Source organism: Pinus tabuliformis, chromosome 7 (genome assembly GCF_031772625.1).
Source record: "Pinus tabuliformis cultivar Carrire ecotype Pingquan chromosome 7, CPIR1, whole genome shotgun sequence".
NCBI lineage: Eukaryota > Viridiplantae > Streptophyta > Pinopsida > Pinales > Pinaceae > Pinus > Pinus tabuliformis.
The window spans coordinates 588,623,413-588,647,054 of NC_142293.1; the positions used below are offsets into that span (position 1 = coordinate 588,623,413).

Genomic DNA, 23,642 nt, shown 5'->3' on the forward strand with positions numbered 1-23,642 from the left:
GAAGGTGTATTAGGTCACCTAAAATCCCTAGAAGGAGACACTCAAGCAAAGGTCAAAGGAAGCCTTGGAAGCCCTAGATTTGCTCACACATGTTGAAGCAACAACTATTGTAGGGGCCGAAAATTTCAGACTTGTAGTAGAGGCTGAAATTTTGTAGCTGGGGATCGAAGTTGTGCAACTGGAAGAGATTTGACTAGGTTTGACTTGGACAAAGGAAGCACATCATCAAGAAGGTCAGACTTGGTCTTGGAAGGGTATTGGTCTTGGTCTAGAGGTCTTGGAATTCATCATTTGAAGAATCTATAAGAAGAGGAGATGTGTGGGGGATTTCCTCTCAAGTGGAGAGGTTTTAGCCCTGACTTGCAGCCTATATCCCGTGTTCTTGTGTATTGTTGATCTTCTTGTTTTTGTAGTTGTTTGATGATAATAATAAAATAATAATAAGAGAAGAAACTAATAAATAAGAAGTAAAAAGACAACTCAAGCAGTTATCAAGTTTAAGAGAAATCATCCTAATTGCAACCCTACAAATTTCTCAACAACTACAACCATATAAAATCATCTACAACAGCAATAAAATAACATAACATTGGCATAATAATTAATTTGCAAGCATTTTTCTTTATTAGCATATCACTTGCATTAGTTAGGCTTGCATATCTTATCATTTCTTGAAGGTTATTATAATTTGAGGTCTGATATATACTGCATAAGGTCTCCATATAAACATTACAATGGTGTTAAAAGTGACTAATAGTCTTCTAATTTCACTTGGCTCTTGTTCCTTGCATCTTGTGCATCTTGAATAAGTATTGGGTGTTTTTTGTACTGCTGCAATCATTGGTCTCTTGGCTGGCCTATCTTGTATTTCATTGCATTACAATAACAAATATCAAAATATCAAAATTGAAATCCAATTGCAGCAACTGGAATTTATTTTTCTAATTGTTAATTATTTTAGCAATTTATCTGCTATGGAAAATATCAAATAAATCACATTGCAATATTCACAAATAAAATACTGCGGAAATAATAGCACTGGAAACTAAGAAAATACTAGCACACACACACACAATAAAAATGACACCGTTATGTTTGGACAAATGTCCCTGGAAAAACCCAACTTGGGAAAACTGGTGCAGTAGATGAGGGTTTTATTATTAAGCAACAGTGAAATTTGAGTACAATCTATGGATGCCCAACTGGCAATCCAAACAACAAGAAAATCTGGCCAAAATTATTTAAGGGAATTTCCCTTCTTCCACAAGCAATCCCGACACAACTTTCCTTCAGAAAATTTGTTGTCTTGGAGCCTCTGCGTTAGCCTCTACATAGTGCTTTCGCAGACCCTTGGATGTCTAAGCCTGAAACTACCTCTGATGAAGTTGTCTCCCTGTCTCTGCTGAGGAAACTAATTCTCTGGCCCACTGGAAGCTGAATCATTTTTTCCTCCAGCTAAATTGAATTTCTTTTTTGAAGTAACTACGCAGTCCTCTGCGCTACCTCACTAGGAATAACTCGGCCTCCTTGTTGCGGCATCACTAGGAATAACTCAACCTCCTTTTTGTTGACTCTTCGGATTTGGAAAACTTCTTCCGGATCATTGTCTCTGCCCCTCATTGTCTTTGCTTCTTCACTGAAGCTCGAACTCTCCGGCAACTGACCACTGCTACTCCAAAAAATCAAATTCTCCAAGTGACTCTGGTGTATTCTCCAAGTGCCCATCGATCCCTTCTTATATCTCCCCATTGGGACTCCAATCTATTGATTTGGGGTAGTATCGGATGTGCTCTAGCCACGAAAATTGGTGGAGATGCTAAGGCACATGAAATCTCCAATACCCAGAAAGGGTTTGGGAAGATTCTAAACAGTTTGGGAGATATTAAAATAATTAATATTTTTAATGGAGTCCCTAAGTCTAAACTTGGGAAATTAAAATATTAATGTGAATTAATATAAAACTGTGTTAGAATGGTCCAAAAGTCATGGATCAAGCCAAATCTAATCTCAACCATCGATTAGGGACTTAATCTCGCCCGTTGATTTGTCAACGAGAAAAGTATAAGAGGAGGCTTGAGGGTCACTTGGAGAACACACCAAGAGATCAAGATTTCGACTTTCTGGGGCTGGGTTTGCTGAGAAAGTTGAAAGAGTGATCAGAGTTGCAGCTGAGGGGCAGTGAATAGGAGATAGCACCGGGAGGATCAGCGCAGTATCTGGAGAGAGGGACGCAGAAGCAGCCAAGGGTTCACGTAGAGCTAACCAGGGCTCACGCAGAGGCAGCTAGGAGTTGCGCAGTGCCTCAGAGGGCCAGCGTGGGTGACGCAGAGGGCTAGAGGACTGACGCAGTGCCTCCAGAGGCTGACGCAGGCCAAGCCAGAGTGATGCTGGGCTAATGCTAGGCCAGAGAGAGGCTGATGCAGTCCCTAGAGGCTAACGCTGGGGTTTCGTGGGGCAGATTGGAGCTATGGAGCTGCCAGAGTGTTTATCCGGGGTTTCAGCCGGAATATCTGCTTCCAAGTAGAGAGGTACTATTGCCGAGATTTTTCTCTGTTGGGTGAGCCGTATTTGGCACCCAGATTGTATTCTGAAACTGCTTAATAAATCAAACCCTCAGATAGCTGCACCGATTTTCCTGCATTGGGTTTTTCCGGGGACATTAGTCCAAAAACAATGGTATCACTTGTATGTTTGTTTCTGTTTCCTTCAGTTGATGGTCTGTAATGTGTTGAGCATGCACTTGTATTTATTTCCAGTATTTACATGGTAAATAACTTGTTAATTAACAGAATAAGTAGGTAGGAATAATCAGTAAAGTGCATGAAGGGTTTCTAACGTGTCAGACTTAGAAATTCCAACACAATGGCCAAGATTAGATCTTAGTCAATGGCTCAGATCATTTATGGATCAATTTGTGTGACTTTCTAGAGAATTCTCACCTTGACTTAATTAATTCTAATTAATTAACCAATTTTCCTAAGTTTAGACTTAGGAAACATTAAAAAATTGGTTAATAATCTAATTAAGTCATCTCTAGGTGGAATTTCCAGAAACGATTTTTGGGTTTTGGAGATCTCATGCATTCTACTCTCTCCACCAAATTTCGTGGCTAGAACATATCCAATGCTACAAAAACTAACACTCCCTCTTAGCGAGGATTATGTCCTCTCTAGTGTTGCACATCCTGCCACAACACCCTGTCTCTGTATCACCCCTTGTCATGCTGTTGATGCTTGGCTATTGCTACCCACCAACCACTGCGTAACGCTGATGCTGCATTTGTGTTGCTGTTGACACTGACATATTGCTGCCAACACTGCTTCTGCAATGCAACTCCCTCTCATATGTTGCTGCTGCAACTGCAACTGAGAAGCATCCAAAATACTGATCAACTGTGTTGAGTATGATGCATTTGTCTCCCGAGTCTTTTGACTGCTACCATCATTTGCACTGTCACTGAAGAATCTGTGCAGTTGTTGACTTTGCTACTGAGCCACCTGCTCTGCTGCTAGCACTACACTGCGCTCCTCAGCATCTGACTGCTACTAGTCTACAATTGTCACTTTAGTATTGACTCCATCAATTGCCACTGATTCATCCTGCTACTAAACGCTGTGGGCCCTCGTAGCCAGGTAATGATCCATGAGGTGGACTCCTCAAGGACCTTGCCTAATCTCTATAGCTCTTTGGGGCTACAACTCCAAGTCACCCCACCTCACTCCTGGAGGTTTCATTGCCATCATCACGAAGTCTTCCTCCAATCTGGAGGACAACCTATTCGTCACAGCATGTGCTGCTGCCTGGTCCTGCTTCTCCTGCTTGTCTTTTGTTCTAAGAGGACACTTGGTACTGTAGTGGCCAAACTCGCCACACCTGAAGCACTTGACCTTAGATAGGTCTTTCTTCTTCTTCTTCTTTTACTCCCCCTGCCCCTGACTGGGACCCTTTGATGCAAGCGTTGCATTCTCCTCGTCCTTCGCACCCTTCAGTTCGCTGCTACTACTGCCGCTAATGGAGCTCTTAAGCAGAGCTTGCCACAACTCCTCCTGCTACAAGTCAGCCCACATTCTGTCCCATCTTGGTAGCATGTTGCTGCCCAATATATTTTGGATGAAGATTTGCTAATCCTTCGAGACAATATTTAGTGCCAGTCGTATTAGCTCTCAAGGTTGAGGTGCTTCACCAACAGCTGCACGCTGGTCTCAGACGTCTTGAATCTTGGTGAGAAAGGGATCTATGCCTTCCCCCTTCTGCATCCTAATGCATCTCATCTTTTCTTCCAGGAACATCTTCTGTTGCTCGGAAGTACCCTAATATAGCATGGAGAGAGAATCCCACATCTCTTTGGTCATTCCCTTGGCTGCTATATGTGAGACTATATGACCCCTCAATCCATCTAGGATCAACCACTTGGCCTCCTTGCTACTGCCTCTCCGAATCTGGAAAAATTCCTTCGGATCACTGTCTTTGCCCCTTACTGTCTCTTCTTCCTCACTTAAGCTCGAACTCTCCGACAATTGACTACTGCTACTCTGGAAAATCGAATTGTCCAAGTTACTCTGGTGTATTCTCCATCACCACATCGATCCCTTCTTATATCTTCTTGTTGGGACTCCAACGACAAAGATTAAATCTTAATCGATGGCTTAGATAATTTCTGGATCGATCTGTGTGAGTTTCTAGAAAATTCTCACCTTGACTTAATTAATTCTGATTAATTAACCAATTTTCCTAAGTTTAGACTTAGGAAACATTAAAAAATAGATTAATAATCTAATTAAATCTTTTCTAGGTGGAATTTCCAGAACGATTTTTGGGTTTTGGAGATCTCATGTATTCTAGCATCTCTACCGAATTTTGTGGCTAGAACATATCCGATCCTACATAAACTAACAACAAATACAATTTCTCTAATTAAATTAATAATTGTTTGATGAAATTGGCTAATTGCTCCAAGAATATATTGTGGATTAGTGCTCTCTTTCCTCATTGATAGCTAGTGTTATTGTGACATTGTTTCTAAAAGAGTAACTCTAGTTTGTCATTGCTATCGTTGGCTATTAGAAAAATGAATTCATTGCTCTTCAATGTTATTGTGGAATAATTAATTATTGTGGATTTATAATCTTGTTAATCCAAGTCACTCTTAAAGCACTTAATCAAGTCTAACCATAATTATGATAAGAGTAATCTTGAAGTAAATAAAATTTTGTTCATAAGGAATTCATTTTTTCTTGTGTATCTAATTGGCATATTGGCGTTCCATTGTTATAATTTTGAAGATTTGCTAATTGTGCATAAAGATCCTTATCTAATTGTTGAAAGAAGCATTGGATTTGTCTACTTCATAAGCGATTGTCTATTGGTAATCTTGGCAACATTTTTTGGCACCGTTTATTTTGAGCACTTTCTCTTGTGGTGAAGATTGTCGTTATTTATTGTTAAGTACTTCATTGTTTTAAATTGAGATATCACTACTTAAGAACCTTAACAATCTCACCTTAAGATTAATCACTCACATTTTGCATTTGCATTATAGGACTAGTTTTTTACATTAATTAATTTACCTCCAACCGTAAGCTTGGTTGATAGAGGGATAGGACCACCTTTCTCAACCAACTTGTGAAGCCTAGACCCTCTTTAGTGGTTAACACAATGACCTTGCAGTTGTCAAAGCCACAGTCTCTGCAGTGCCAGAGGCATTTGGTGGTTAGAAACCCAGTGGAGGTATTTTTAATACAGCCTCTGCTATCTTCCCCTGAGTTTCTCTCTCACAACCTACTCTAGAAACTAGCTTCAAAATAGTTGAGAGGAATGATTCACCTAGGTAGGTATCCTATCTAATTTAAAATAAACCAGGATTCTGCATTTCACTTAGATTTTAGGAGTTGCATCTTGTTAAAATTGGCAACTAGGGCCAACTTCCTCCTTAGGTCAGCTCTATAATGGGGATGATTATTGCATTGGATTCCTCTTTTCGAGAGGTACAATTTTGATATAAAGGTCTGTTAAAATTGGCAACTAGGGCCAAACTCCATGTGGGTCACCTTATTTATGGCTGTTGATATTTTTCCTAGATTCCTCTCGTCGAGAGGTGTAGGATTGATCTAAAGATCATCCGATTCTGACAAGTATTTATGGAGATATGAATTTATTTCTAATTACTTGACAAATTGTCAAGGTCGGCCAACAACTAAGTGTGTGGCACACATGCCCAGCGTTTCATATAAATAGAAGAGAGGTTGAGTCATTTGCAACTCATCTCATCACTCATCTTCTCTCTCTCCTACGCATTAGATGAGCCTCTCTCTCTCACATGTGTGGCTGAAGAAGGAAGACGTAGATTTCTGGTTAGGGCAGCGTTGACTTGGGTTGATGTAGCTGCAGGTGGGCGGATTGAATAGTGTTGACCAGCGTGGAGGCTTTCTTGACTATGAATTGGGTTGGGCAGCCTCCCCTAGGCTAGCCGCAGTTCTGTTCAGCAACTTTGACCAGGTTTGACCACCCCTTTGACCAACGTTGACTATCAAGGCGCTGCTGCAGGTTTGACAAGGCTTTGACCAAGTGTTGACTACTGTTTAACTGAGATTTGTGGACTGTTTTGGGCTGCTGAAGACCACTGTTGAAGACTGAGTTCTTCAAGTTGACTAGAAGTCAATCCGGGACTGTTTTGACCAAGTTTGACTGTGCTGATTTAGGGCTCTCTGCTGCTGTTATAAAATTATAGAATTCTGCATTGTACTATTTCTCTCTGCTGAACTATTGAAGATAAAAGAATATTTGATCAAAGGGGGTTTCCCGCATTGGGGTTTGTCCTTGGCTAGCCGCCACATCTTGTGTCTCTTGTCTTGGCTTGTTTTCTGTCGATCTTTTAATGTTCTATCTGCACTTTACCTTATGTTTATGTGATTGCTAATCTGTGGCTAATATGAAGAAAAGAAGTAAACTGCTCTAAGCATAGAACATACCATAATTTAACATGGAATCAGAGCTGAGGTGAAGACAAAGCCCAAGCAAGAGCAAGAGCAAGAGCAATCACTGAAGGCTGTTAAAGCTATCTTAAAGAAGTCATGGGGTCCTCAACGCACTTCCCTGTTGAAGACAAACTCCGTGAGAAATTTGACTATCATGGATGGAAGATGTCTCTCGATCTAACATTAGAAGAGCAGGAAGTGTTGGACCATGTGAGAGGCAGGATTGTTGAGCCTCCATCAAATGCATCCACTGCTACTAGGAACAAATGGACCAAGGGAGAAGTCAAAGCAAGGGAGATCATCCAGGACTCTATCGACAAGTCCCTGGTGGCCTATGTTTCCGAGCTGACCACCTCCAAGGAAATCTACGATAGGTTGGTGAGTTTATTTAAAGTTAATGATGCAAATCAAGTTTTGTTCCTTAGAAATAAGTTGAAGGAAATTAAGAAGGGCAAAGATGAGAGTATGCAAGCATATTTCTTAAGGATCACCGAGATCAAGAACGATCTCCTATCTATTGGGGAAGTAATTCTTGACAGGGAAATGACACTCACAACTCTTGGACGACTGCCACTTGAATGGTATATATTCAGGACCACTCTTCTCAACAATAATGTAATTCCTGGATTTGAGGAATTGTTGGCCAGATGCATTCAAGAAGAAACAAAGATGGAAGAGCAAGAAATGCCCGTACTTAAAGGTCATCCCTCTGCCTTTTCTTCTCATGCTAAAAGAAGAAACAATTCCGGGGCTAAATTCAAAGGAAAGGCTAGACCGAAGGGTGGAAGAAAAGGACGATGTTACAATTGCAAATCAAATGGGCCACTATGCGAGGGAGTGCCCTGATAAAAGGGACTCACACCATGACGATGATCAAAATCACTCTCACGACAATCAAAGGAATGACAGGTCCAATGGTAGAGGTAAAAGAAATGTTGGAAATCAAGGAAGAGGACAACCCTTCAAGAAGGCAAGAAACTCTAGGTATGAATCTAACGTTGTTAACAATAAGCAAGATGAATATTATCTACCAGCAACCCTCTCTATTACTGCTCCCTCGGACTCGTTGGGAAATTGGCTTATTGATAGTGGTGCCTCAAGGCACTTCACTGGTTACAAAGAAGCTCTCTCTAATCTGGTAGAGAAGGAGACCAACCTAGAAATTGTTCTTGGGGACAATTCAAAATATCCCGTGAAAGGCGTAGGGAATGTAACTCTTCAATTGAATTAGGGAAATACAATCCATTTACAAGATGTATTATATGTACGTGATCTCAAAAAGAACCTTGTGTCCATTTTGGCAATGGAAGACAAAGGCTATAAGGTGGCCTTCAATGATGGCAAGGTATGTGTATGGAAAAAGAACTTTAAAGATGCTTTCACTCTTGGGTTTCAAGTTGATTCATTATATCAGGTCGGAGGAAGTTTGCTGGGTGTCATGTCTTGTGACACATCTCTTTAGTCCGAACTATGGCATCGAAGGTTTGCTCACCTTCATTATAAAGCTCTACCCGATGTGAGAAAAATGGTGACTGGGATGCCCTAGTTCAGATTAGAGCAAGAAGGGGTATGTCCAGGATGTGCCGAAGGAAAGCTCAAAAGGGGACCATTCCCCTCAAGACAAAGCAAGACCTCCGATATATTGTAGTTGGTTCACTCAGACATGTCCGGTATGATGCTTGTGAACTCCTTGGGAGGATATTTATATTACCTCACTTTTACAGATGATTATTCTCGCAAGACTTGGATATACTGCTTGAAAAAGAAGGATGAAGTGTTCTCTTGGTTTCGGCACTTTAAAGCCTTGATCGAGAATCATACCGAAAAGAAGATCAAGATCTTAAGGACTGATAATGGGACTGAATATGAATCCAATGAGTTTCAGGACTTTTGCAAAGAGGCTGACATTAAGAGGGAGACTACTACACCATATACTCTTGAGCAGAATGGTGTGGCGGAAAGGAAGAACTGTACGATTGTGGAAGCTGTCCGTGCTATGCTCCATGATCAAAGACTTCCGAAGTTTCTATGGGCCGAAGCTGCACATACCGCTGTATATGTACAAAACCGATGCCCTCATCAAGCATTGCGTTCCAAGACTCCCGAAGAGATGTTCCTGGTAAGAAATGTGACGTATCTCATTTTAGAATTTTTGGAAGTCCTGTATATTTTCATGTGCAGAAGGAGAAAAGGAATAAATTGGGTGCATCTGGAAAGAAAGTAATCTTCGCGGGCTATAGCGAAAATACCAAGGGCTATAAAATCTATGTGGCTGGTCAAAGGGAAGTCAAAATTAGCCATGATGTCACCTTCGACGAAGAGATGGCTCTTAGCAAAGTTGACAATCTTCCTACTCTAAGGGGATCTAAAGAAGATGACACCAGGGAACCGAAAGAAAAGGAAAATGAGACGACGCCCGATGTGGAAGAACGTATGGATCCTACTGATCCTCCTCTGCAAGAGCCTTCCTTCCTCTTCTAGGAAGAGGTCTTCATGGCTTAGGGGGACACTTGATGATGCTGAAGGAAACATTGCACCAAGAGGAACCTTCCGGGAAAGTAAGAAGCCGAACAAGTATCAGGGATACCTAACCATCATGAGCACGATCATCCAAAATGAGCCTTCGTCATTCACAAAAGCTATCAAGCATCAAGTATGGAAGGATGCTATGACCGAGGAATATGAGTCCATCATGAAAAACGATGTTTGGGATGTGGTCCCCAGACCCCAGGACAAAGCAGTTGTCACTTTGAAATGGCTTTACAAGATAAAGCATGCAGTTGATGGAAGTGCGGAAAAGTATAAGGCTCATTTTGTCGCTCGTGGCTTCTCTCAGAAGGAAGTTATAGACTATGATGAGATATTTGCACCTGTTGCCCGATATACCACCATCCGCTCGATCATAGCCCTTGCTGCTTTGCAAGGATGGAACCTACATCAGATGGATGTCAAGACTGTGTTCTTGCATGGTTTGATCAAAGAGGAAGTCTATGTGGAGCAACCCGAAGGATTTGAGATTCATGAACGAGAATCTCATGTGTGTAGGTTGAAGAAGGCCCTCTATGGGCTGAAGCAAGCACCCCGAGCGTGGTATGAAAGGATCGATAGCTACTTGATGAAGCTAGGATTCATTAGGAGTGAAGCCGACCCTAACCTTTACTTTAAGGTTGAAGATGACAATCCTCTCATACTGGTGCTGTACGTTGACGACCTCTTTCTAATAGGGGCAGACCCTCTCATTCACAAATGTAAGAGGGAGTTGGCTTCTGAGTTTGAAATGAAGGACCTAACACTGATGCACTATTTCCTAGGACTAGAACTCTGGCAGAAGCCAGGGGATATTTTCCTATCTCAAGGAAAATATGTGGTGAAGATATTGGAGAGATTCAGTATGGTGGACTGCAAGCCTGTAACTACCCCGATGGAGCTTGACTTCAAGAAGTTAAGCGGTAGTGCTACCAGACCTGTTTTACGAAATGCTACCGTGTATCATCAACTCATCGGAGCATTGATGTTCTTATTGAACTCCCGTTCGGATATATGCTTTGCAGTCAACACGTTGAGTCAACATATGGTTGAGCCTCACCACACACATTGGATTGGTGCCAAGAATCTGTTGAGATATCTTCGTGGCACGATCACTCATGGGTTGAGATACACTGCCGGAGATGTGAGACTACTTGGATATACCGATGCTGATTGGGTAGGCAGTGTGGTGGACCGAAAGAGCACTTCCGGGTGCTGTTTCTCTTTGGGATCTGCCTCGATATCTTGGATGAGCAGGAAGCAGAAGTCGGTGGCTTTGAGCACTGCCGAGGCAGAGTACATTGCTGCTAGTATGGCCTCCTGTGAGGCAGTCTGGTTGCGAAAGCTCTTCAGTGAGCTGTTTGGATTTACATTGGATACCACCGTGATCTTGTGTGACAACCAGAGTGGGGTTCGTTTATCAGAGAATCCCGTATTTCATGATTGCTCCAAGCATATCGATATCAGGTACCACTATATTCAAGATATGGTGCAGCGAGGAGCAATAAGGCTCCAACATATCGGTACAGATGAACAGGTCCCTGACATTTTGACAAAGCCCCTGGGAAAGGTCAAATTCTTGACTTTCCGAGAACGACTTGGTGTCGTTCAGAGACCCTCTTATGAGGGTCGAGTATGATGTATTGAGCTCAAGGAGCTCTCGGGCGGCGCAGGGTACTTCTTGGAGCGACATGTGACCATAAGGCGACTCACCATCCCCTGGTGGTGGACTATGTATAGGGTGAAAGGTTCAACCTTCCCCCTGTGACACCCCGTGGCGACTGTGGAGCAGAATGATTAGTTCTCCTATGGGCCAGGATGATTAGTTCTCTATCGTGACTGTGGAACATGATGATTAGTTCTCCTATGGGCCAGGATGATTAGTTCTCCGTGGCGACTGTGGAACAAGATGATTAGTTCTCTTATGGGCCAGGATGATTAGTTCTCCGTGGCGTCTATTGGACAGGATGATTCGTTCTCTTATGGACAGGATGATTAGTTCTCCTGTCGAGGCATCCTACCCATGTAGTCTGGGACTCATGGGAAGTACCTCTCATCTGATCAATGAGCAGGGAAATGGGGTTAGGGACCATAGTAGTACTATTGTGGACGCATCGTTGTATCTACCGTACTCCCTATGCTAGGATGACCTCCATTGATCTAGGATCAATGACACTGATCTGGGATCAGTGAGAGTGGTATGACACACTCTGAGACTGACTTCGGGTCAGTGGAGGATGGTATGATACATCCTCGATCATTTCTTCTTCTTCATAGTTCGAGTAGATGATGGGGTGCGAAATTGGGTACACCAATTTCGCCTCCAGTGACAATAATTCGATCCCGAGGCCTGTGGATTATGGCCCACAAACCTATCGGAAGCGTTCTTACAATGTTTAAGCCTCAAACACCCGGGCAATACATAAAATCGGAACCACAGGAATACACGGGAATACACACTCCAAACACATAAGGTCGGACTTCAAATATTATAAACCTGCATTCATAAATCGTTGGGTCCGTCTCTCGGTCCATTGCCTTTCCGCTGTGGTTTCCTTTCTCCGATATCCGATCAAATCAACAAACAACGGAATACAATGATGATTCGACCAACGAGCGCCGGTCCCACTTGAACACACAAAACCAGACCTTAAAGGGAATCAACTCCATTCCATAAACTATCGGGTCCGCTCAAACTGTTAAACCATGCGCACATTCGATCGCGATCGCCATTCGATCAGTCAACCGACGGACAGTCCTGATCGCCGAAACTCGACGATGATTTATCCCCGCTATATAAAACCCCATCGGGTTCGATTTGGGGATTAACAATCACGCTTATTCGCACCCGATACTCGTCTGATCAGTCTTTCAACGGACAGTCCGATCATCTCCGGACTTCAACTAGATTAAATCTCGGCTCATAACGTCATCGGGTCCGTCTTTGGGAATACCACTTATGGTTTTGAGGCCACCCGATAATCCGTTTACCACCTTATGAAGACCGCTTTCGCTACTTAATGCCCTCGCGTCTATGCCATGCGATGACCATTGATCTATGAGATCCAACGGATCCTGTGCACTCTCCGTCTGTTTCCTGCTTAACTTAATTTCGCTTATTTTGATGGATTTACGCCTTTCTCAGGTTTTCCTTTGCCACACTCCATTTAACACACGACACAACAGTTAATTCGATATCGTTGGATTGCCATCAATCCTACAATGATTGATGATCGATCAACACACTTCCAAACGGGATTTAGGCCATCGACGCATATATATATATATGCAACAGAATTGAAAAAGACATAATACAAAGACACGCGAGAATCCACAGAACACATAACCTATTCACTATACAATATTGAATACAGGCTAAGGCATTTTAGCCTTAGAAACAAGCTCCCTCTCGACTACATTTTTGATTACTCTCGGCTTACAAATCTTTATCAATCGCTCTCCCTCTCTCCTATTGAACACGCAGGTTCATCATCATATATATATATATATAAGGGAACATTGGATCGGATCACTGTGAAGGATCCGATCACATCCTTTCCTCAAATCTCTCAACTAAAGCCCTAAAGCTCGCTATAGAAATACATATATATGGCAGATTACATTTAATTAAGTCTCCTCGAGACTTTATTCATTCCATCAAATTAGATCTGTTTTAACAGATTTCTCCGGTTTAGCTCCGATGGTCCACGTCCTCTTCCTTCCTCCGCTTTGGATTCCTCCTTTACTGAAGAGTGCCGGATACTCCTGCATCAGACTCCCGAGGCATAAAAATTTATGACCTCCTGGTCATATGCCTCTCCTTATCCTTAGCAATTCTACCCACTTCTCAGTGGAACTGCCTTCATGATCTTCTGTGAGATGCATCCAAACCAATGTTGCACGAAGCAGGGACGCGGAAGTGTCATTTTCCAAAAATCTAGGAAGCGAAGCGTCCGCGGAAGCGTCTGCTATATATATATATATATTTTTTTTTTTTTTGCATTTATACTAAAAAAAAACATCCCAAATACCAAATTAATTGTAGAAGACATGAAAACATGCATATTTTTGCATAAATCAAGATAGATATGGCATCCATGATTCCATTGTAGTTACTAGTATGTACAACAACCATCTATATTCTAGCTATTACAAACATACATCAAATTTTTAAGCATATTATAAAACATAAAACATTTAAGCATATTATAAAACATAAAACATAGAGCATATTATGATTTATCTAGCAAGTGAGCAACTGTCAACATTTGTCATGTCCAAAATTCAAATAATAATGTTTACAAAATATGTCACTTGGTCACCGCCAAGACAAAAAAGGTTCAAAATTCAAATTCACAAGCCTACAAGTCTAATGAGTAATCTATGACAAAAGTAGTAGATTGTGAATATATCTACTAATCTCTCCTCCTTCCACCACGAAGAGAACGTGGCGGCGGGCCTCCACGTGGTGGCGGGCCTCCACGTGGTGGCAATGAAGAAGATGGTGCCTGTGGAAGTTGTGGCAGTGGCACTGAAACTGATGAAGAAGAACCCCCTGCTGTTGGTGTTGAACCATGGAACCTAGGAACCAAGGGACCAGATGGGGGTGGGGGTGGCATATCAACACGATCATCATCATCCTGGAATCGCTCAAAAAATTCATGCAAAAAAAAACACTAGTTAACAAAAAAATAAAAAACATGAATTAGAGAAATGCTTTATAAGGAAAAATTGGAAAATTCATACCACAATGGACATACCTGGATAAGAGCATCCTCTAATTGCTCTAATCGCAACACTCCATCCTCCAAATTGGGCTCCTCTGGATTCTTGTCCCAAATCAACAGGTCTTTATTAGACTTTGCATCTTCACAGTATTGGGACAACAATCGCAAGTTGTAATGAACATTAACCAAGCTCTCTGCCTGGTCTAAACTCAACCTGTTCCTTTTAACACTTTGGATGAAAGAATAAGAGCTCCAACACTTCTCTGCAGAAGAAGTGTTTACCACCTGTGATAGCACCCGCAATGCCAAAGTCTGTAGAAGTGGAGTACCCCCTCCATGCATGTTCCACCACTCAAGAGAAGAAAAGTCTCTCGATCTTTAATTGCATGCATGCTCCCAAATGGACCAGTGTTAAGCGTATAGTTGCTCACCTGTCTCCGTACCAATGCAGCCTCCTCCTCATCAGGGATTAATTTATTCAATGCAGCCATATATTTTCTGTGAACCTCTTGATCTTGCTGTGGTTTTCTCCTGCTTCTTCCCCCCCCCCCCCCCCCAGGTGCTGGTGTTGAAAGCCATGATGGAAGATAGTATTTAGGTGTCAAAACATATGCTAATGCATGCAATGGAACATTTAGCATTTCCCATCAGTTTTCCACCTCTGCACGAATATAATTGTACAAGGTGGTATCTCTAGGCTCAACAATGTCTTTAATCTGCCCCAACATGCTATCCATTTGCTCATACACCTCCCCAATTACTGGTCGATCTGAATCTGCAAACTTGATCATGTAATAAATTGGTTTGGTGAATTGCAAAACATATTTTACCTGTGCCCAAAAGTAACTGTCAAGAACAGTGTCCTTGACTGCATTAGCACCATCTATGTTAGTGTTAATTTCATCCCATGATTCAGCACACACCAGATTAGTTAAAGCTTGTCTCAACTTCACTAGCCGCCTAAAGGTGAGGTAATAACTAGCAAATCTTGTCTTTGCAAGTTTAAGCAACTGCAACTTGGAGTAAGTGCCATAGAAGTAGTTTACCCTTTTATGCCCTGTGATGAATTTAATGAGTTGCTTCCCTCTCCTGTCAAGCTCAGTAATCCACCCACATTCTTTGTGCTTCACAATATCATGCATCAGAAGGTTCAATGTGTGAACCAGGCACCCAGACCAAAATATGTGTGGATAAGTACGCTCAATAATTTTTCCTGCTGCCTTACAATTTGCTGCATTATCTGTGATCACTTGAACCACATTATTCTGACCAACATCTTTGATTGATTTCAATAGGAGATCTGCAATGTTTTGTGTAGATGCACTGATGGAGGAGGAGTCATGACATGTAATAAATAGTGCACCACTAGAAGAAACACCAAGAACATTTATCAAATGTTGGTTTCTAATATTTGTCCACCCATCTGATACAATGGATACCCTAGAATCTACCCACTCATTTGTAAAACGTGTCAAAGCTCTTTGAACATTAGCTTTTTCTCTTTCTAATAACACTGTTCTAGCTTTCTCATAGTTGGGGGCCTTGTATCCTTTTGGGGCTTCATTGATGGCCTTTGCCATTTCATGCCAATAGGGAGAGCGAAGCACATTGAATGGTACACCGCAAGCACAAAGAAAATGGACTATCTTTCCATCCACATCATCCCTCCTAGCAACATTAAGGAAATCCCCTATTGTTCTTCTACCTCCAGAGCTTGCAAAAGTACCATGAGGAGATGAGCAGCTACCAAATTTAGAGGTTGCACTTGATTCAGAATGAGTTTTTTCTTTCTTGTTTTTTTGTTGTGCAACCTCCTCTATTTGGATGTATTTTCTTCTTTCTTCAGTTGAAATGTTTGGGCAAATTTATACCCCGACAGGACCCTTTTTTTCATCACTGTCCAACACCCCACAAAGATGCCTCCTCACACCGGTATATGAACCACAATATGGTTTTCCTCCATGACAACCATGAGGGCACACAAATTTGTAAGTTTCACCACCCTTTCCCCCATCAAGTTTGGTCACATAGTTCCACAAGGGTGTTAATGCAGCTTTCCCATCTAGTGTTTCAGTTTCCCCTTCAGGTTCATCCCCTTCCTCTTCAAACCCTTCTTCCTCATCATACATTGGATTTGGGTCACTCATATTGGGACCACTATCTTCTTGTGTTTCTCCCCTTCTATTCCTATTCCCCCTTGCCATCATTAAAACCAAGAGTGGAATGATACATAGAAGCCAAAAGAAAACCATCTTGGAATATGGATATATGTGGTGGACAACCTGCAAGTAAAGGAGCAAGTAGAATAAATGGGAAAGAGTAGGAGAGGGAGGAGAAAAATACAAAAAAAAGTCAAAAAAATAAGGGAGTTTGGGGTTTGAACTTATCTCTTTAGCTCTTGTAGATGAAGTCCTCCAAGCTTTTGCTCCAAGCTCCTCCTTCTCCTAGCTCCTCCTCCTTCACTCCTCCAAGCTCTCCTCTCTTCTCCTCTCCTTTCCTCTCTTCTCTTCTCCTCTCCTCTCTTCTCTTCTCCAACTCTCATAAACTCAAAGTGAGCAAATGAGGAATGAATGGGTGCTTTATTCCCTTCATTCCTCACCTTAACCTCACCCTAACCTCATCCTAACCCACCCCCTTTATGCCAAGTCAACAAAAATTAAAAAAAAAAAAAACCGAATTTCACCATGCGCGTGGCCTTTTCCGGAAGCGTACGGAAGTGTACGGGGAGCATGCGCTTCTCCCTCCGAAGCGTCGTACGAAGTGCGCTTTCAAGCCACACTTCGAAAAATTCCAGGAAGTGGCAAAAAAATTCGGAAGCGTGCTTCCGCCGAAGCTTCGTAGACGCTTCCGCACGGGATGCGCTTCCGGGCTTAGAACGGGGGGGGGGGCTTCATGCAACATTGATCCAAACCTTTGCAGTAGCAGTCTTCCTCTGCTACATGATACCTCACCAAGCTTTCTCCTTTGAGCTTTAGTCTTTTGGCATCCTTCTGGTTCTCTCCTCTGGAACCAATTGAGCACTCCTTGCTCTAGGTTTGCTGCAATCTTCTCACCTTCGGCTGCTGTTCTCTGCACGACAATAAGACCATAAACTCTCCAGCTTTATCAACTATACCTCTTTTCTATTCTTCCTTCTTGTAGGAAAACTTTCCCTGCTCTGATACCAAATGATGGGGTGCGAAATTGGGGTACACCAATTTCGCCTCCAGTTACAATAATTCGATCTGGAGGTCTGTGGGTTATGGCCCACAAACCTATTGGAAGCGTTCTTACAACGTTTAAGCCTCAAACACCCAGGCAATACATAAAATCGGAACCACAGGAATACATAGGAATACACACTCCGAACACATAAGGCCGGACTTTGAATATTATAAACCCGCATTCATAAATCATCAGGTCCGTCTCTCGGTCCGTCGCCTTTCTGTTGCGCTTTCCATTCTCCGATCTCCGATCAAATCAACAAACAACGGAATACAACGATGATTCGACCAACGAGCACCGGTCCCACTCGAATGCACAAAACCGGACCTCAAAAGGAATTAACTTTTTTCCATAAACTATCGGATCCACTCGAACTATTAAACCATGTGCACATTCAAGCGCGATCGTCGTTCGATCAGTCAACCGAAGGACGGTCCTGATCGCCGGAACTCAACGATGATTTATCCGATTCCCCGCTATATAAAACCCCATTGGGTTTGATTTGGGGATTAACAATCACGATTATTCGCACCCGATACCCATCCGATCAGTTTTTCAACGGACAGTTAGATCATCTCCGGACTTCAACTAGATTAAATCTCGGTTCATAACATCATCGGGTCCGTCTTTGGGAATACCACTTATGGTTTTGAGGTCGCCCGATAATCCGTTTACCACCTTATGAAGACTGCTTTCTCTACTTAACGCCCTCGCGTCTATGCCATGTGATGACCGTTGATCTGTCAGATCCAATGGATCCTGTGCACTCTCTGTCTGTTTCCTCCTTAACTTAATTTCGCTTATTTTGATGGATTTACGCCTTTCTCAGGTTTTCCTTTGCCACACTCCATTTAACACATGACACAACTGTTAATTCGATATCGTTGGATCACCATCGATTCTACAGTGACCGATGGTCGATCAACACTTCCGAACGAGATTTAAGCCATCAACGCATATATATATATACAACAGAACTGAAAAGGACATAATACAAAGACACGCGAGAATCCACAGAACACATAATCTATTCACTATACAATATTGAATACAGGCTAAGGCATTTCAGCCTTAGAAACAAGTTCCCTCTCGACTACATTTTTGATTACTCTCGGCTTACAAATCTTTATCAATCGCTCTCCCTCTCTCCTATTGAACACGCAGGTTCATCATATATATATATATATATATATATATATATATATATAAGGGAACATTGGATCAAATCACTATGAAGGATCCAATCACATCCTTTCCTCAAATCTCTCAACTAAGGCCCTAAAGCTCACTATAGAAATACATATATATGGGAGATTACATTTAATTAAGTTTCTTCGAGACTTTATTCATTCCATCAAATTAGATTTGTTTTAACAGATTTCTCTGGTTTAGCTCCGATGGTCCATGTCCTCTTCCTTCCTCGGCTTTGGATTCCTCCTTTAATGAAGAGTGCCGGATGCTCCTGCATCAGCAGAGCAGGGCCAAGTTGTGCAGGGCAGTGCATTTGATGGTTGGGATAGTAGTGACAGTCAGACGGATTGCAGATGGAGTTCTCCTTAGTTGAGAGGGAGTGTTAAAATTGGCAACTAGGGCCAAACTCCATGTGGGTCACCTTATTTATTGCTGCTGATATTTTTCCTAGATTCCTCTCCTCAAGAGGTGTAGGATTGATCTAAAGATCATCCGATTCCGACGAGTATTCATGGAGATATGAATTTATTTCTAATTACTTGATAAATTGTCAAGGTCGGCCAGCAGCTAAGTGTGTGGCACACATGCCCAACATTTCATATAAATAGAAGAGAGGTTGAGTCATTTGCAACTCATCTCATCACTCATCTTCTCTCTCTCCTACGCGTTAGATGAGCCTCTCTCTCTCACACGTGTCGCTGAAGAAGGAAGACGCAAATTTCTGGTTAGGGCAGCATTGACTTGGGTTGACGTAGCTGCAGGTGGGCGGATTGGATAGCGTTGACCAGCGTGGAGGCTTTTTTGACTGCGGATTGGGTTGGGCAGCCTCTCCTAGGCTAGCTGCAGTTCTGTTCAGTAACTTTGACCAGGTTTGACCACCCCTTTGACCAGCGTTGACTGTCAAGGAGCTGCTGCAAGTTTGACCAGACTTTGACGAAGTGTTGACTGCTGTTTGACTGAGATTTGTGGACTGTTTGGGTTGCTGAAGACAGTTGTTGAAGATCGAGTTCTTCAAGTTGACTAGAAGTCAATCCGGGTCTGTTTTGACCAAGTTTGACTATGCTGATTTAGGGCTCTCTGCTGCAGTTATAAAATTATAGAATTCTGCATTGTACTATTTCTCTTTGCTGAACTATTGAAGATAAAAGAAGATTTGATCAAAGGGTTTTCCCGCATTGAGGTTTGTCCCTGGTTAGCCGCCACATCTTGTGTCTCTTGTCTTGGCTTGTTTTCTGTCGATCTTTTAATGTTCTATCTGCACTTTACCTTATGTTTATGTGATTGCTAATCTGTGGCTAATAAGAAGAAAAGAAGTAAACTGCTCTAAGCATAGAACATACCATAATTTAACAATATCACCTCATTTTAACAAGCAGAAATGGAATTTTGAATTTATTCTTACTCATGGTCAAATTTTCAAGGTTGGCCTCAGTCAAATGTAGGCTCATGAAGCCCAATGGATGTGTCTCCTCACCCTCAACGAATTGTATAAATAGGAGTGGACCTTCTCTATTTTGGATATCACACATCTCATCACATCATCTTCTCTTTCCTCTCTTGATTGGTTTGTACAACTTGGAGGCTCTCTTCTTCGCATGTGTGGAAGGAAGGCATATTTTTGGACTGGTTTTGGAGGTCGAAAATTTCAGGGATTAGGGCATGCGTTGACTAGTGTTGACTTGGAGTATTGGACCAGCGTTGACTTCTGTTTTGGGGCAGAATTTCGATTTCTGCAGGTCACATTCTTTGGCACGGATTTCAAGGTGATTGAAGACTTTGATCGAGTTGACTGCTGCATTGACTTTCTGGTTTGACCGCAGATTTACAGCAGACTTTGACTGGGTTGACTGAGCTGATTGGAGGACGTTTTGGGACAACTTTGACCACTGTTGACTTTCTGGTTAACGCTGCATTTACTGCTGATTTGGTAGAACTGTTTGGGCATGTATTTCTGATATTTGTACTCTCTCTCTGCTGAACTATTGAAGAATAATAAGAAGATTTGATCAAAGGGTTTCCCCACATTGGGATTTGTCCTTAACATTTGCCACATCTCGTGTCCTCTTGTCTTGGCTTGTCTTCTGCATATGTTTTTATGTTCTATCTGCATTTACTCTCGATGTGTATAAGTTAATGTGATTGCTACTGAAGATAATTGAAAATTGTCATTGGGCTGATAAGAAACATTGAATTAAATTGTACTAAAGCATAGAACATACCATCAGTGAAACAGGAATCGGCGATTCTGCCGATTAATCGCGATTCCCAATCGGCTCGGCCACGAAACGATTAGAGTCGAATCTTCCGGAGTCAAATCGCGTTGACCGAGTTTGACTCGTGGTCAACGCGATTTTGACTCGCGCGTCTGCGTTTTTTTTCCGACTCTGCGTTTTTTTTCCGACTCGCGCCAAAATTTTTGGGTTTCGGTTTATCGGGTTCTGGGTTTCTGTTTGTGGCATTGATCACTCCCGCGTCCAGCGCATTGATCACTCCCGCGTCCAGCGTCCAGCGTCCATACTCCCGCATCCAGCGTCGAGCGTCCATACTCCCGCGTCCAGTGTACAGTCGACACCACCGCAGAGCCTGTGCATTCGACCGTCGACGCCGCATTCAGCATTGTTGAGAATCGATAAAGCGTTAACCTGCGTGAGCCTTCAGGTAAACCGTAACAATCTTGGAATTGTGCACGTAAAGTGATAACTCAGATCGAGAACTCTACGTCTCTTCATCCATTCATTTTTCTCCTTTTCTCAGTTCGAACTTCGTTTAGTGTTCATAACAGATTTTGGAGGCTGAAGCTTTGAACCTGGTTTCCTGGTAAACCGTAAGACTATTTTCAAAAGCCTCGTTGAAATTTAAAGTTTGGTTCTGAGAAATCGTTGCGAGAGCCATTGGTTTATTCATGAGTATCGGGTTTTTAGTAAACTGTTTGATTCATGGTAAAATGTTTGATTCATGTTAATTTTGTAGTCGTTGGGGTTGAAGTTCATGGGTTGACCACTTAGCGGCCTCTATTTAAATTCCTCCTCGAGTCACGCATGACTCTGCAATTTACGTGCCTTTACGTGCCTTATATTCACACAATCAAAAAGAAGCTTCCTATTGTGCCATGACCCCTGTACATTCCTAAAACTTCTGGCAGGCCCAGGGCCACTAACCTCTGCACTTCAGCATTCATGCTAACCTCCTCACTTTAGCTTTCGTGCTGTTAACCATTTGGCAACAATATGCACTCTCATTTTCTGCTTAACTTATCATTTTATGTTTTTCAGCCATTGTTTGGGTGTCCATAATGACATCAATCCCATGGAAGCCAACTCTTCATTGCTCAGCCTGTAGCATTCTTGAATCTTAACAGCTTTGGAAATTGAGATCTTGCTTCGTGTTGCACCTCATTCACTTCAGCACACCTTAGATTTTTTTTGCCAGATGTGACCCATCATGTGGATGGGTGGTTGTATCTTTTCTATCATGATGAGGCAAATGGCCATCAGTTGATGACTCTTGGACCTCCAGTCTGTCAAACAAATTAGGATCTACAAGGAAATCGGGTCTGTCCTCCTCACTCAGCAAGGCTACATCTTCAGACATCAGTTCTGCATTGCAGATAATTTTCCTTACATATTCAAGCTCTTGATCTTCAATACAGGCAGGCTAAGTTTCTGCCAAACCAATTAAGGAAGGATCAATCTTGTGCAATCTTGAAATATCTAGAATTGCACCCATTATCTTATCACTTTCTACAACTTCCAAGTTTGCAGAAGAAGCAGAATCACGTAATTCTGCATCAGCATCCAGCATCCAGTTTGCTGAGTAACAACTTTCATTCGAGAAAGAAGCTTCTAATATGGATACTGGACTAGGCTGGTCACAGTCCTCGCTGCAAACAGTCCCTATAGCACCTTCAAAGTTATATGTTTTAACTTTCATGAGCTTTGAATGCATGGAAAGATTGAGAAAAATCCATGCTTGCTTCCACATTTCTGTTCTGTCCTTGTTGTCCCTTGCCATATTACAACAAATTACTACAAAAAAATTTCTATGTGTTCACTGACATCTGTCTTCATTTAATTTTTTAAATTTCTAGCATATTTTAAACTTTTGGATAATTTTTAAATTTGATTTTTTGTTGTCTTTCACAGGAGCCACAAATTAAATAGAAGCCAGACTCCAAATCTTAACAGAAGCCACAAATTAAACACAAGTTCAAAGCAACAACAATGCCGAGAGAGCGGGACTTTGCTTGGGCTTATTGTGACAAGATTCCCGGAAAATCCTTGCTCCTTTGTAAATTTTGCAAAAAGGAATGCAGTGGAGGCATTTATAGATTCAAGTTCCACCTTGCAAAAATACCTGGCCATGATATAGGTCTTTGCGGCAAAGTTGACGAGAATGTCCAATACCAAGCAGCCTTGGCCCTTGATATGTTAGAGCAGCATAATGCCAAGAAAGCAAAGCAAAATGCTGAAATAGGAAATGTTGGAGTTGATACTTTTTCTGCCACTAGCCCCATGTCACCTCAATCTGTTGAATCCTCAATGCCGTTCCCAAGTTTTCCACACATGCCTCCAAGGCCAAGTCAAACTCAAAGCCATGCCAGTCCTTCAACAGCAACTCCTTCCTTCAACAGTGGAGGTGGAAACATAAACACCTTTTTTGCTCCCCGCACAAAACCCGGTTCCCAACCTACCTTGGATGGCACTGGTTGGAAAAAAAATATCCATAGTCAAGCAAGGAAGGCCATTGCTAACTTTTGGTACTATTCTGACATACCTTTCCACTGTGCCAGAAGTCCTTATTGGCAAGCTATGATTGATGCAATTGCTGCTGCAGGTCCAGGGTTCAAAGCCCCTACATCAGAGAGCCTTAGGACAGATATGTTGTTAGAGAGTGTTGAAGATGTCATGCTTGTGCTAGCTGAATTTCGTTCATCATGGGTAGAAACAGGGTGCACCATCATGAGTGATGGATGGACAGATCAGAGGAATAGAACTTTAATAAATTTCCTTGTATCTTGTCC

General features: G+C 42.1%; 1 protein-coding gene across 7 annotated transcripts in view; it reads left to right on the plus strand.

The window, feature by feature from the left end:
- LOC149248810 (lipase-like) overlaps positions 1 to 23,642 on the plus strand; it is a 430,114-nt gene that overhangs the window by 68,175 nt on the left and 338,297 nt on the right. The window lies entirely within an intron of this gene.